At 50.5% G+C, this 14,311-nt stretch overlaps 2 long non-coding RNA genes across 2 annotated transcripts in view; one reads left to right on the top strand and one right to left on the bottom strand.

Annotated features, from left to right (window-relative positions):
* Positions 1-6,890: 6,890 nt before the first annotated feature.
* The window catches only part of LOC107135494, a 39,892-nt gene continuing 32,471 nt past the window's right edge, over positions 6,891-14,311 (top strand). Inside the window, exon 1 of the long non-coding RNA XR_007342259.1 lies at positions 6,891-7,171. This is a non-coding gene — a long non-coding RNA (uncharacterized LOC107135494). The remainder of the gene's footprint in view (positions 7,172-14,311) is intronic.
* On the bottom strand, positions 10,785-14,303 carry LOC107135493. The gene is made up of 4 exons (XR_007342261.1): positions 13,596-14,303; positions 13,410-13,517; positions 11,831-13,233; positions 10,785-11,718 (listed from the first exon to the last, which is right to left on the bottom strand). It is a non-coding gene; the product is annotated as an uncharacterized LOC107135493 (long non-coding RNA).

A 14,311-nucleotide genomic window follows, 5' to 3' on the forward strand; every position in this document is an offset into this window, starting at 1 on the left:
GACTGTGAGAGCTCACAGGTGGGGTGGACACACTGACGCAGAAAGGTCTTAGTTCTTGAAGCATTTTGGACGCTGCTAGAAATCTTTGAGGAGCACATGGAGCAGAGGCAGGCCAGGCTGTGGCCAGAGCACTCAGGAAAGACGTTGTCCCCGTGGCGTCCTGTTGAGATTAGCCAAGAAACGAAGGGCATTCCAGACAGGAGGGGGGAGTGGGGCAGCAAGGGATTCAGGGTGACTGGGGCACAGTGAGGGACGAGTCTGAAAGAAGGGGAGCGAGTTGCAGGATAAGGAGCCCTGTGAGCAGGCTGAGGTGACAGGACTTTGGGCCACATGCATAGGAGGCCACAAATGGTCCCTACATCACCAGGTTCCCACAGGAGAGAGTCCCAGCAAAGGCTCCCAAGGGAGAGAGGGGAGGCTCTGGGGACCTTGTTCCCCCACATTAGCCTGTTGGTCTCCTCAGGGAAGCCTGAGAGCTCTCTGTTGCCATCCCTGCCCTCCCCACCAATACACATCCTCTCATTCCCCTCCTCAGTCTGTCTGTCCTCTGTCCATTTGTCTCTCACCTTTAAGCCTAGCAATTCTTACCAATTAGCCAGACACTCCCCTGTTTTTCCCTTGTTCTGTCTTCCTGACAACGACCTGAATGGATCCTACCACACACTCTGCAGGCACAGAGCCCTGGACATGGGGTTCCTGGCTTTGCCACTGACCCTGCATGGGCAGCTTATCAGTGACCACATATCTGCAGGGTGACTTCCAGCCCACCAAGTCCTTCTTCCCGTGACTGCATTGGCCCCTCATGAAAGCACCCTCGGTAGTGGAAGATGTCTTGTCTACACCATGGCCCAGAAGCTTCCCGACAAGATCAAGTGTTCCAGACGGCCAATGAACCCAGGGAACTGCATTATTACAGCCTTGCGTGCAAAGGGCTGTGTTCGTTCATTACCTTCAATACCAGGACAAACAGAACTCTGGAATGTTAACCCCACAGAAGTTTACTCTCAGAGCACATTCGAATCATGCCAGCCATAAGCAAACAAGCTAGAAAGAGGTTTTCTGATTTTTTAAAAAAGGAATAGCTCATGGTAAGAAATGCATGTTATCACAACGATAGATAGATAGATAGATAGATAGATAGATAGATAGATAGATAGATAGAAAAAGATAGATGCACACTGTACACGTACATATCTGAAACAAAAGTTTGACAGGCAATGCTTCCTCTTACCACATAAAATACACTCTTTCTATCCTATTCTGTTCCATTGGGAGTAGTAATGGTGGTCACAAACTGTAAATTGATTTCACATTCCACCAATAGGTTATAGTGAGAAGTTTGAAAACCTCTGTTTTAGTCTATGTTCGTGTTAAAACAAAAGAATTCCTCCAGCAGCCCACTTGCTCTGCAGTCACTGACTGCTCGCTGCCTCCCTCTCCAAACCTTTCTCTGCTACATTCACTTAGAATTCTTCACCAAGCATTTTCTGGGGCCCATACCTCGCATCAGCTAGACCAGTGAAATGGTTGTCCAGGTTCATTGTTTCTACTTTCTCACCCCCATTCATCCCTCCAAAATGCCACTCACTGGCCTCTGTCACTCTTAATCTGCTGCTGCTGGCTCACCAACCTCACTTGTGACTTCTGTCCCAACAGATCCTCTTTCTCCATGACTTTCCTCCCACCATGATGAGCTGCTCCTCTTGGTCTCCTTGGGCCTCGCCAAGGACTGTTGCTAGGCTCTGCTCTGCAAGCCATACTCCCCTCACTCTGAAGTCACTTGCGGGGATCATTCCATCCCGTCCTCCCCACCCCACCTCACCTCCAGTTGCTCCCTGGGGCTGAAGGACTGGGGATCTGTATCTCCAGCAGTGACCTCTCGCTTGAGGCTGCGCCCAACCTCTCTGCCACCTGCCACCTCATCTCAGGCCTCATGCTCTCTTGAACCCTAGATTTAGCTCTTAACCAAATTGTCCCTCACATCATCTTGGTGGGGAGTGCCCACCACCCACCCAGCTGAATAAACCAGGGACCTGGGACTTACCCAAGATGCTTCCCTCTTCCTCATCTCCAGTGTATGTCCAGCCTTCCCGAATCTACTTCTCTCTGCCCACATTACCTGATGCTGGTCCAGGTGAACAGCATCTCCCACAGGGACCATGACAACCCCTGAATGAGGTCTCCTGTTTGTCTCTCATCCCTTCCACACCCAGCTCTTGGAATGGTAAGAGGGTTTCTTCTAAAATACAATTCTAATCTTGTCACTAAGTGGTTTTAAATCTCTCATGACTCCCTGTCACTTTTAGGCTAAGGTTATAATCCCCCATAGAGAACCCCAGCCCACGTCTCCTGCCTTACCTCCCCCTGGCACTTCTGTTCCACACAAAACCACCTCCAGGTCCTTGGTCCAGGTGCCCTCTTCCCTCCCAGCCTTTGCCCCTCTAACTGGAACACTATCTAAAGTCCTCTCTCCCTCCAGTCGCAGCTTGGCTGACAGCACCGGGGAGGCCTCCTCTGGCCCGAGTGTGGGTTCTGTCAGGCTCCTGCAGTACCCTTCCTGTCTTCCACGGGGGTCCTTGCCACACTTTGAAATACTGGCTCATGCTTGTCTTCTCTGCCTCTAGACTCTAGGCTCAGTGAGTCCAGAAACTCCACGGTTCTCACTGCTGTGTCCCCAGCCTGGAGCTCAGGACCTGGCACAGGGTAGGCACTCAATGAGCATTTGTTAAAGAATGGACTTTTAAACTTCAGGAAGTCAAAACCTTAGGCAGAATCATAGTGTCAGGAGGGGACAATACTGGATGTTTGGAACATAGACTGCTATAACCAGAATCATAGGATATTAGAATCATGGAAATATATGGGTTGGATTTGCAGAATTTAGACACATGGGACCAGAGAATATTTTGGTTCCAACACTTCCCAGTTTTGACTTTCAGTTTTATTTTTCTTATTTAATTATTTTTGGTACCGGAGCTTAAACTCAGGGGCACTTGACCACTGAGCCACATCCCAGCCCTATTTTGTATTTTGTTTAGAGACAGAGTCTCACTGAGTTGCTTAGCACCTTCACCATTGCTGAGGCTGGCTTTGAACTCACAATCCTGCCTCGGCCTCCCAAGCTGCTGGGATTACAGGTGTGTGCCACCGTGCCTGGGTTCCGTTTTATTTTTTATAAAATATTTCTAATGATAAGAGGCCCTTCCTTGCCCAGTCTGGGGGTCATCATGAGCTGTCAAGGCTCATGGACTCAACTGCGAGTGTACACATCCTGCTCCCTGTGTGCTGGGATGGGGGTTGGGTGATGTTTGAACTGTGTCTCTTTGAAACCAACAACTGTCTGGGGCTCTGAATGAAAGACCTTGGTTAGGCTATTTAACCTGACCTAATTGAGCTGTGGGGCCTATTTTCCTGAGTCCTATTTTCCTCTGCTTTGGCCTGGCATGCATCAGTGATTAGGGTGAGAGCCTGGGACCAGAGAAAGGAATCTTCAGGAGAGCCTCTCCACAATCAAGACAGACTGAACTGCCTTCGAGAGCTGGATTTTACAGATGGGGAAACAGGATCAGAGAGGGTAGGGCTTGTCCAGGGTCACATAGGGTGTTGGGAAGAGAGGCAATCTAGAATCTTCCTCCTTGGGCTCCTGGTCAGGCTCCTTCTTAAATCTTCAAAGTCACTCATCTCACAAATGGAAGGACAGGGACTTGAATCCCAAACTCTGATTTCTGAGATGCCATATTGCCCCCCTTAATCCTTCATCCTCATCACATGCTGGGAAGTGCATGGAGCAGAGAAGTTGATGGGAAAACAGGTGGACCAAAAACTATGGTGGGGAAGAGGAGGTGGGGCTATGCTTAGCTACCCAGGCCAGGGTGGCAGGCTTGGCTCTACCACTTCCTAAAAAGCTCTTAAAAGTCTCTATTTCCTTTTCTATAAAATGAAGAAAATGCTTACCTTACAACTTATGGAAAGTGATATGCACAATTCTGGACACATGGTAGTTGCTCAGTGTTTATATTATGAATAATAATAATCCTTTTCAATAAAAATTACAGAGGCTGGTGTTCAGTATACCTTGTTGAATAGCAGCGCTGACTTGGTGCATACAGCTGCCCTCCAAGCTGGGACTTGGGGGGAATGAGTGGGGGATGAAGAAAGAGACCTATAATTACTGAGTTCCTACTGTGAGCCAGGAACCATGCAAAATGTCACGACCGACAACATCAAAGCCGATGCAATCAGTAGTCTGATTTTGTAAGTGGGGAAACTGAGGCTCAGAGTGGGGGAAGTGCTTTGACTAAGGTTGTATATAAGTGGCAAATGAAGGATTTCACCTTGGATGACTGGACCTGAGGGCCCCTACCCATTCACACCTGCATGTCCTCTGCCTCTGCTGAGAGATCTTCTGTGCCACTCCCCATATGGGGCCATGCTGGACCCTCTGTGTGGGTCCTGGTCCCAGAGAAAGCTCTGATCATCAGGGCTTTGCCTGGCACTACTACCAGCCTCAACCCCTCCACGTTGTTGAGGGCCAGCACGTGAGGACCTGTCTGCCCATCCAACCTCACTTCCCTTTACATTGCCCATTCCCAGACCCAGCCAGCCGTCCCCTACTGGAGGACAGGACCCCAAACCCTGCAGTGCTCTCCATCCTCTCGGTCTTGTTTGGGCTGTTTCCACTGCTTGCAATGGCCTGTCCCTTTAGCCCCAGTGGTTGGTATCCTAGGGTCTCCAGATAAAGACCTGGGTGCTGGGAGGTCACGTTCTATCCCTAAATCCAGGCCTGAGGGGGGGAAGCAGACTGGCCTAAATTTGAGGAGGTAGGACGCTGAGAGCTGGGAATGGCATGTGAAGGAGGAGTAGCTGAGGGAGGAGGGAGAGGAGAGGGTGAAAGGGAAGGGCAGGTGCACAGTTGCATAAGGCTGTGTGCCCTAGGCCATTGCGTGACTGAACTCAGGAGCTCTGCCAGGTGGGTGAAGAAAGTTCATCAGCTAGGGCTTTGTACTGTCAGCACAGACATTACAGGGATGATTTTGCAAAGGAGGGGGGCTTCAGCCCACAGTGAGTGGCCAGGTCAATAAACTGCCCAGGGCCATGCCAAGGCTCCTTCTCTCACCCCAGCCATTCTATGTCCTGCTCTTGGAGCTGCAGGACAGGTCCTGTCACTCCGAAAAGGAGAAAGGACACTTGTCTACACATGTGCTTTCATCTTCATTTCTAGTGGTTGTCACAGGAATGGAACATCCTTGGAGTCCTTCCCAGTGTGCATCCTATGGCCACCTGGGAGGTGGTGCTCCTGCCCCCATCTTGCAGACTGGAGCTCAGAGAGGGGTAGTGGTTGTCCAAGGCCACATGGTAAGAGAGGCAGAGCTGAGACGCAAAGTTAGTTTCTGGGCTATTGACACCTGTGACAGTGGCCCCAGTAAATAAGACATAATTAATAATTTAACTGAAGATCATAATATACCAGACATAGCTCTGGTCTCAACTCACTCAGACATTGCAATTCCATGTGGAATTTTCTGCTGTTATCACTCCCATTTTACAGAGAGGGAAACTGAGGCATAGAGACATTAAATAACTTTTTCAATTCACAGAGCTAGTATGTGGTGGCAAAAGGACTTGAATCTAGGCATTTTGGCTTCAGAGCTATGCTCTTAACTGCTTCACTTACATGGGGCTCAGGATGGAGGGAGGTCCAATTATGTTGGGTGGTCCCTGCTCTCTCACTCATGGGAAGGGGCCCAGCCAGGCCCTGTGGTTGAGAGCATGGTGAGCTGACCTGGCCTTGGACAACACGTAGACCAAGGGATGGCTTCCAGTTTCACCCAGGTCAGAGCACTCTGGGGGAACTATGGTGACCCGTGCTGAACTGCTTATCTCCAGAGGACATCAGCAGACTAAGAGGAGGTTGAAGTCACATGTAATGTTCATGGGATGAGGCAACAAGTAGGCAATGGTGGTGTGCCTGGGGTACTTGAGCCGAGGAGGGTAGGGAGGCTGGAGCCAGGGAGTCCAGTCCTGGCTCTGGTCTCACTGCACAGACCTGGGAAAATCTCTGGCCCCAGGATGAGTTTCCCTAATGTCCAGTGAAGAGCTTGGACAGTGTGTTTCGCAGGCCCCTTCCAACTTGCCTCCTTTGCTCAGAAAAGAGAACAAGGGTTCACTTTTTAAGGAAGGACACCCCTTCTTGCCAAGTTCCTCCTAGGTCAGAAGTTTCTGTCAGTCTTTGTCTTTCCATCTACAAATTCTGGCTTTTGACAAAAGCCTTAAACCCTGAAGGAGTGACTGGTGATAGAGAAGAGGGCGCTGTTCAGACAGTGCACATCACAACTGCCTTACTGGGGAAAAGCCACATCCTTCTGCCTCCCCCAGAGCTCCCCATTTGGTCTGGCCATTCCAGAAATTAAATGGCTAATGCCTGGCAGCTCTTTGATCCAGCCCAAGGTGCCAACGTCCATTTGGCCATGTCATCATGCTGCTGTGTCTCTGTAGCCTGGTCAGGCAATATGACTGTCACCGCAGGAGGAGACACGAGGCGGTGGAGGGAAAAGGCCAGACACACTCAAGTTCATGTCCTTCCATGGCCGCTGACTCACTGTGTGCACTTGGGCTACTCCCTTCACTGAGATTTAGTTTCTTCTTCAAGGTTCTTCACCTCACTGAGTTGTATTAAGTGAAATAAGGGGTAAAATACCTGGCATGGAGTAGAGGTTCAGACTGTGGTGGCTTCCCCTGTGGCAGGTGAATGACAAATGTTTGGGTTCAGGGGAAGGGGAGAAATGTAATGTGTTATGTCAGAAAAGGGGCAGATTTTTAAGTCAGAAAGATTCAAGTTCAACATCAGACTCTGCCACTTACTCATTGTTATGGCTAATTTGTGGCCCCCCTCCCTCCATTTTATCTGTTGAAATCCTAACCTCCAGGGTCATAGAATGTGACTGAATTTGGTAGAGTCTTTAGAGAGGCATGTAAGTTAAAATGAGGTCATTAGGGTGGACCCTAATCCAAAATGACTGGTGTCCTTATATGAAAAGAAAGTTTGGACACAGACACGTGGAGAGTGCCATGTGAATATGAAGACAGCCGTCTCCAAACCAGCAAGAGAGGCCTCAAGAAACCAACTCTGCTGCCACCTTGACCTTGGATTTCCAGCTTCCAGAACTTCGAGGTAACAAATTTGTGTTAAGTCATCCATGGGTGGAACTTTGTTGTGGTAGCCCTGACAAACAGATGTGCTCACACGACACCAATCTAGATATTTACACTCCCTGCACTTCCCAGAGCAGATAAATTGAGACAATGCCTGAGAAGGCACAGAGTACACAGTAGGCCCTCAGCAAGTGCTGGCTTTGCCTCCCCTCGGAGCAGGGGAAGAGCAGCTGGCTCTGGGGGAAGGGAATGGGAATGTTACTGAGTCATTCCACATCAGCAGGAATCCAGGGTGCCCTACCTCTCCCTTCCCACATTGGCAACTTTGCCCTCAGCACCACCCCTGACCTCGAGCAAGGTTCATGACTCTCACCTCTGCCCAAGCTCAGTAGCCAAACTGCCATACTTGACTGGCAGCTTGGCATAGGCTTAGGCACCAGGTTGGGGGAAAAACCTGGAGAGCAGTGGCAGAGGTGGTCTTGGGGTGGTCTCAGGGGCTGGCTGTTGGGCTGTGGTATATTCCAGAATACTTGCCCTCTGCCTTTCATCTGATGCTCAAAGCAACCATCTCAGCTGGGCTGGGCTCAGGGCTCCCCCTGGTGCTTAGAGAAACTGAGGCCCAGAGGAGCTGAGGGATTCCCCCTCGCAGACCTGTGCTGGGGTCAGGAGACTTCACTCTCCAGACTGCTCTTTCAGCCTGTTCTCCATCCCTGGCTCTTTCTACCACCAGACGACTGACTTTCTCTGACACTGGGAGGCTGTGGGTGTGAGAGGAAGCACAGGACCCAAGAGTCACCAGACCCACGTTCAAATCCCAGCTGGCCCAGGAAATGGCTGTGTGACCCTGGGCCCCCCTTCCATAGGGGCTAATCATGCCCGCCTCCATGGGCCAGGCACTTGAAGGTTCAGTGCTACAGAAGGCCATCCCCCTCACCCCCCCTCAAGGCCCTTGATAAATGGCATCTATTGTGACTGTTTGAAAACTAGCTGCTTCAGAACTGTCACTGAATCAGATTCCTGGAGAGCCAGGAAGTGTGCCTGTGGGTGGAGAGACGTCTGGCACTTCCAGAGGGCCCAAGACTTCCCTCCCACATGTCTCCCTTCCCAATGCCTGGCAGCCCCTGAGAGAGAAGGTAAGAGACTCCCCCAGCCCACTGCACCCCTTTGAAACTCGCCTCCCCGTCTGCAGTTTCCAGCTCAACAAACGTTCTTTTAGTTTCTTTCTAGTATCTGTCACCATCCGAACTTATTTGATCTATTTTATTTTTCACCAGCCCCCGCCCCCCTCCATGCACACGCACAGAGAATGACAATCATGTTTCAGGGTTTTGTGTTGTTCATTGCTCCATCTCCTTCACCTGGAATAGTGCCTGACACATAGTAGGTGTTCAGGAGGGAAGGAAAGAGGAAAGAAGAATGAGGAGGGAGGGCCAGGCATGGTGGTGCATGCCTGTAATCCCAGTGGTTCTGGAGGCTGAAGTAGGAGGATCACAAGTGCAAAGCCAGCCTCAGCAAAAGCGAGGTGCTAAGCAACTCAGTGAGACCCTGTCTCCAAATAAAATACAAAATAGGGATGGGGGTGTGGCTCAGTGGTCAGGTGCTCCTGAGTTCAATCCCTGGTACCAAAAAAAAAAAAAAAAAAAGGCAGGGAGGAGGAAGTTATGGATTCTTTATAGTCAGCCCTCTGCTGCAGTTGGGGATGTTGCCTCTACCTTCTAGAGGCTTCCATCTGGTGCAGGAGGCCAATGTGGACTCAGGCGGTGGCTGCTGGTGGGATCTGCACTGTGACAGAGGGAAGGAGGCAGCCGGCTGGGAGAGTCATTGGCTTCAGGCTGTAGGAGGGCTACATGGGAGGCCTGGGGAGCCTCTCAAAGGAGCCATTGCTGAATTAGAGGTAAGAGTTAGGGGGGACAGCAGTCCAGGGAGAGAAGCACTTATAGGAAGGCTCACTCACGAAGGAGTGAGAGATCATGCTGGGGCTTCCTGGGGCCATTGGGCAGTGTCTCCTGGAATTTGATGCTGGAGGGCGTGGCCAATGAGTACAGGGACTGGGAAGGTGGGTGCTGGCTGGGGGTGATGGAACACAGCTCGATACGTGCAAATCCAGGCTGTGTTGCTCCTAGTCCTCAGACGTTTCCCCTCAGGTGAGGGCTGGGGCTGCCAGGTGCTGCCAGCTATTTACCAAGTAGATGCAGATGTTTTTCCGTGATTGCTCCCACTCTGCCAGGTAAGCACATGCCCTCTGAGTTAGTGTCTCTGTTTCTGCCTTCCTGTCTGTCACTCACCTAGCGTGGGGGCCAGGCTGGGCCCAGCTAGGCTGGCTGTGGGATATTGGAGCAGCCACTGCCCCCTTTCTGAGCCCATTGCCTCCTCAGACTGGTGGTCATCCGGGCCTCACAGACCTCTCCTTCCAGAGCTGGTATTTTGGCAGATGAAGCAGAGGCAGGACAGTAGGTGGTGACATTTTTAGCCAGAAGACACTGCCCAGTTGGCCCAGGAAGGATTCATCCCACCTTGCTAGGGCTGGGTTAGGCTCTGGTCCTATTCCACTAGCCAGATACACTTCAGCTCAGGAGGCCCTGGGGGAATCCTGAAGCCATGAGTTTCTGGCTCATCATAGACCCACCTGGTGGCCTCACCAAGTTTTTGCCTCTCCTAGGCCTCGTTTTTTCTGTTTTTGAAAAATGGTTATAAGTGCACCAGTCCCTTCTCTGCAGAGGCAGGAGGCCTGCTCCTCACCCTAGATTTGGCACTGTCCACCTTGGGCGGTCCGTTCCCTTTTCAGGTCTCAGTCTCCCCTTCTATGTGTGGAGAATGTTGCTCTTGAGGGCCTCTAAGTCGCTTCCAATTTAGACATTCTTCTGAGCCTCATTGATTTGACAGATCCAAATAATTCTTGGCAATCACATCACTGCTCAAATTATCCTGGAATGTCTCCAAGGAATTACCCATTTCCTACAGCTTCCTTCTACCTCCCGAGAATTCTAGTATAAAGGGCTCCCTCACACTATGCCTTTCTTCTTGCATGATCCAGCCACGGGGCCAGTTCTGCCTGCACAGCCTCCATGCATTTCAATAGACCCTAGGCATGGGCAGCCTGGCCTGGCCTTATGCTGAGCTCCAGGGATGAGGAGGACTCAGCCTTGTCCTGTGAGGACTGGAGAGCCATGGACAAATCCACTAGCTCTATCTGACCCCAGACTCAATAATAATCCCATCTGCCATATGGCCCCTTTTGGGCACCAGACCCTCTTTCCTCATCAGATACCCTCAGTGTCTGTCTCATTGGGTCCTCATGACAATCCTGCCGAAAATAATTAGAATCCCATTTTGTAGATGAGAAGACTAAGGCCCAGAGCAATCATAGATCTCCCCAAACTTCACATGGTTAGTACACTTGAGGCTTGATTAAAACCAGTCTAAGCCGGGTGTGGTGGCATGTGCCTGTAATCACAGTTACTCAGGCCTGGATCCCAGAGTCCAGGCTACCCCTAGCTGCTCCCCTCCCACCCCAACACACAGAGTGACTGTGGCTGGGCCTCTTCCACTTTGGGACTCTGTGTTCTCTATTTGCAGACAAGAGGAGGGAACAAAATCCCCAAGCAATGCACAGCAACCACAGTAGCCATAGATAAATCAAACACCATGTTGTTGAGATCTAGAAGGGTACACAGGGATCTGAATGTCCTCTTTCCCCCCTCCCAAGTACCCTCCCAGGTCTCATGGTTGCTCCAGCTGGGCCCACCCAACATCTCAGTGGAAAGTCTGTTCACTTAGGAAAGGAGTTCCGCAGACAGTGATGGGGTGGGAGGGACTCAGAAGGGATGAGATCAGTGTGGCCAGCTGCCCACTAATATGGTGAATGAGAGCATCCCTGGATTAGCTAGCCCCATCACTAACCAGATGAGTGACCTTGGGCAGAGCTCTTAGCCTTCCTGAACCTCAATTTCCATATCTATAAAATAGTGATACTTACAGTACCAACTTGGGGGAGTTACTAATATTGAAGATAAAATAAAGATTATAGGGAGGCCTGCCGTCAAACTCATGGCCTTGAGCCTTGCATGTGGTCAGCATCCTGAAAGCAAGACCCTGATGACTGGGTGATGATGATGATGGTAGTGATGAGGGGGAGAAGGATGACAACCACCGTCAGGATGAGCAATACGAGACGCCGTGCAGCCTCCCCCAGACAGGCTGGGTACTCTCGTGCTTCCAAATCTCACTTGAAGTTTCTTCTCCTTGGCAGCTGCTGCCCAAGACATCCCACTCCAGCACAAAATGAATCCAAGTCACCGAGTAGCCAGGCCCTGTGCATCTGAGCCAAGATGAAGCTGGGGGTCTGTCCCTAAGGGCAGATCAGCACCCAGCAGCTATGCCCAGGGCTCAGGAAGCATCAGCTTTGGAGGAATGAATAGAAGGTTTCCCAGGGGAGGCAGAGCTTAGCAGGAGTAGGAATTGGCTGGGAGAATAGGATTTCTCTTTTCCATTTCGAGGCATTCCAGGCAGATGAAATAACATGTGCAAAAGCAAAGAGGTGTGAAATAGCATGTTGAGCCTGGGAAACTGCAAGAAGCACAATATGGTTAGAACATTGGGAGCAAGTAGAGGGAAGGGAGAAATGAAAGTGGAACGAAGAGGACATTTGGGGCAGATCACAAAGACCCTCTGTACTCACCAGACATTCACGATTTATCTTGGAGGCAATGGGGAGTTGTTCTTCACATCATGCAATGAACATTCCAGAAGGTCTACTTCCCTGCATCAACCATCATTGATGGATGTCAATGATGGGTGATGGTGATGTTTCATTGGGGGTTCAATGAGAAAGCCCTTGCTTTTGGAAAGTGGTTCTGCCCACAGTATGAGAATAAAATGGAAGGATACATTGGTGCCCAAGGGTCAGCGTGGAGGTGGTTGTTACAACTTAGCAGAGAAATGATGAGGGAATGAGGCAGGTAGGGCCAGGAAGGAGGGATGGGTCTGTGAACTTAGAGGAAAAACAGAACTGCTGAACAGGGGAGAGACTGGGTATGAAAGAGTCTTGGGAGACTGAAGGCTCCTTCCTGGAGAAACTGGGCAGAGGCGGAGCCAATTCCTTTGATGAGTTTAACAGGACAAACAGCTCAATTTGATAGTGGTGAGCAAGACATCCATGTGGAAGGTCCTGGAAACAGGGCGAATATCCATATTCAGGAGGTAGATCTGAGCTGGAGGTGCGAATGTGGAGGTCAGGGCACTTTGCAGTTTACAGAGCATTTTATTCTTACCCATTTAGTTCAATTTGGGCCCCACCAATCAAAAGGGTCCCCAGGATGCTGGAGTCCCCTACTGGACTAGATGTTAACCTTTTGTGAATCCTGCTGGGCTAGGGGCCCTCAGGGGATAGCAGCTTACTCACCAAGAAGTAAGTGAAAATCTTTGCATGCCCGCTGACTATTGCCCCAGCTGCTTCCTCTGTAATCCCCACAAGAACCTGCTAGGCAGATATTGTAATCCCTTTTCAAAAGAGGAAATGAGGGCTCAGTGAAGTATCTGGCTTACCAGCAGAGCTGGAGTTGAACCCAGGACCCAATCCATGCCCATGTTTTCTAAAGTGGGAATCGAAACCCAGAATTCTTGACTCTTTAATCAGAAACCTTTCCTCTTATTCATATAGCCACTTCCTGTAGTGAATTCCAGAACTTTTGATTTTGAGCCAATTTTTCCTTCCAAGAAATTGTGTTGAGAATGACCAGGCCCGTGGTGCCGTAGGGTGGAGTGGGATGAACCTACTGGGAATTTCCAGGCTTGGGGATCCCCCACTCCTGGTGAGGAGAATTATGGGAAGCTTCTGAGTAGCAGTGGCCTCTTAGGGGATGACACCTCCAGCATTAGGAGGCCTGGGGACCAGCTGTGCCTGCCTGGGCTTGGGCCCACCACCTCCGGCCTGTTCCCTTCAGGGGAACAGACTCCCTTCAAAGCAGCCGGCATCTTCTCACCAAAAATGTTCCCCCAGAGCCCAGCTATTCATTCACTTAACATTAAACAACTGTAGCAGTCTCCCTTCTCCGTGGTTTTGTGTTCCATGGTCTCAGTTACCTGTGTAGGTTCTCAAATATTAAGTAGAAAGTTTCAGAAAGAGACAATTTATACGTTTTTAAATTTTGTGCTGAGAGCATGGTGAAATCTTGCACTATTCTCTGTCCCACCCAGATTGTGAATCATGCTTTGGCTCAGCATAGCCACCCTGTGTAAGCTGCCTGCTTGTCACTTACTAGCCATCTTGGTTATTAGATCAATCGTGGAGGTTTCACAATGCTTGTGTCTAGGTTTGGTACTATCGGCAGTTTCAGACATCCCCTGGGGGTCTTGGCGTGTATCCTCTGTTAGATAAGGGACAGGGGAGCTACTATATTTGGAGTGCTTCCCATGTGCCCTGGGCCGCCTGTGTCCAGACTCACCTGGGTTCAGTTTCTCCTGGGTCCAGGCTGGTGGAAGAGTTAGATGCTAAATAGATAACGAGAGTCCAGTGAGGAAGAAGCGGGCAGGGGCATTGTGTTCTTCCCTGTATGACTCCTGAGTGGGCCCCCTGTGAGAGCAGGAAGATGCTGCGGGGCCATGAGATGGACGGATAAAGGAAGGAAAGGCAGAGGAGGACAAAAGGAAGGGAACCCTACAGGGGGAATTAGGGGTGGGATAACATTTCTATCCTTGGAGAGCTAGGTGTGACAGCTGCCCATCTAGGCAGGAGGCTGGACTCAGAGACGTCAGGGCTTTCCCAGATCTGGAATATTCTGCTCCACTGTGGCTCCAGGTAGCATCCAGCTGCCAAAAGAACATTCTGGCATTTGCTCATCTGTGACCCAGAACACACAGAATTGATTTTCCTGTTGACTCCTGCTCAGGTTCTGGGACAGTGCTGGCAGGGGAGAGTGGAGAAGGAGCAGCCTATCAGCAGGGCCCTGGCCTCCTGCCCCAGGGCCCAGGGGAAGCCTTGGGCATGACCGACAGTGTTGCTGTGTGCCAGGTTTTTAAAAACATGTGGTTTTGTTTTTTTTTAACTTTTAAAACTTCTCTGAGAAGATGATTTTAAAACCAGCTCCTTATTCTCTCTTCTCTTGGTCACTGTTTTTGTGCCTCCTGGGCTGTGACCATCAGAAAAAGAGAGCCCCACCCC

The sequence above is a fragment of the Marmota marmota genome, unplaced genomic scaffold (genome assembly GCF_001458135.2).
Source record: "Marmota marmota marmota unplaced genomic scaffold, marMar, whole genome shotgun sequence".
In the NCBI taxonomy this organism is placed as follows: domain Eukaryota; kingdom Metazoa; phylum Chordata; class Mammalia; order Rodentia; family Sciuridae; genus Marmota; species Marmota marmota.